The sequence below is a fragment of the Chaetura pelagica genome, unplaced genomic scaffold (assembly GCF_000747805.2).
Source record: "Chaetura pelagica isolate M959 unplaced genomic scaffold, ChaPel_1.0 scaffold311, whole genome shotgun sequence".
NCBI lineage: Eukaryota > Metazoa > Chordata > Aves > Apodiformes > Apodidae > Chaetura > Chaetura pelagica.
In genome coordinates this window covers 201,929-203,177 of record NW_009952152.1, presented here as the reverse complement: position 1 = coordinate 203,177, position 1,249 = coordinate 201,929, and positions in this window count along the sequence as shown.

Here is a 1,249-nt window from a genome sequence, read left to right as displayed (position 1 = left end):
CCCAGCCCCCTCCACTCCCCTCTCTTGCCCCACCACCCATCCCGGTGCTCCCGAGGGGCTGGATATGCACCCTCCATCCTGCCAGCACCCATGGGGGGGGACCCACAGATACGTGTGTGTGTCCCCCCATTTTGCTGTCATAGGCAGGGGGTGTGAGGGTGGCAAGTGCCACCAACCCCCACAGGGACACGGGTATGTGGGTGCAAAGGGGTTGGGGGGGGCTGTAATTTGTGCCCCCATCCTGGTAGCACCCATGGAAGAGACCCACAGATGCCCCCCAGGTCTTGCTGTCCTGGGGAGGGGGAGGTCGGTGATGGCAGCAAGTGCCACCAGCACCTCCTCTGGGGACACAGAGATGTAGGTGCAAAGGTGTTGGGGGGGGCTAATCAGTGCACGCCCATCCTTTTAGCACCCATGGGTGTGCCAGGACACCCATCCCACTGGGAACAAGCTCCAGCTGGCAGGGTTGCAGGGGGGAGGGGGGTTCCCATTCCCTTCACCTGCACCCCGGCTTTGTCCGATGAGCATCCCCCCAACACACACCATGTGGGACTCCCACCTCCAGATGAGGAGGGTGGGCATCAGGTGCTGGGGTTCACAGTGCTGGGGGTGCACCCCTTATTTTTTTTCCCCTATTCCCCATGTCCCCTTTCCCCCCTATTTCCCCTGCTGCCCACCGTGCTGGTCTCTCCGTGAGCGTGTGTCTCTGCGTGCGTGTGCGTCCGTCCGTTCATGGCCTCATGCAAACTGTCCGTGTGGCAAGCAAAACCTTGGCTCTGGCTGATAAAAAGGACAGGAAAAAAAATAAGAAAAAAAAAAAAAAGGAAAAATGTTGCAAAAATGACCCAAAAAAACCAAAACAACCCAACAAACCCAAGCAAAGGAAAGCGCTGCCTGCATCGTGCATGTGTGGGAGGCGCCCGCTGCATGCGCACCCTGCTTTACTCGTCTGGATGTTGTTTCAAAAATTAAAAGGCTACAGCTTTTAAAAGGGCATAAAGAAGAAAAATTACTTTAAAAAAAAAAAAAGAAAAAAAGGAAAAAAAAAAAAAAAGAGGAAAAAAAAATATAAAATCCCTAATACTCTTTAGAAGCTGTTTCGGGGTTTCTACGACGTCGTGTGTCTCTCTTCGCATGGATTTTTTCTTGTGAACTGTTTTAAAAGGATTTAATAATAAAAACAAACAACAAAGAAAATAAAACAACAAGGCCTTGCACAGGGAGGAGGCGGGGGCTGCGGGGGGGGAGG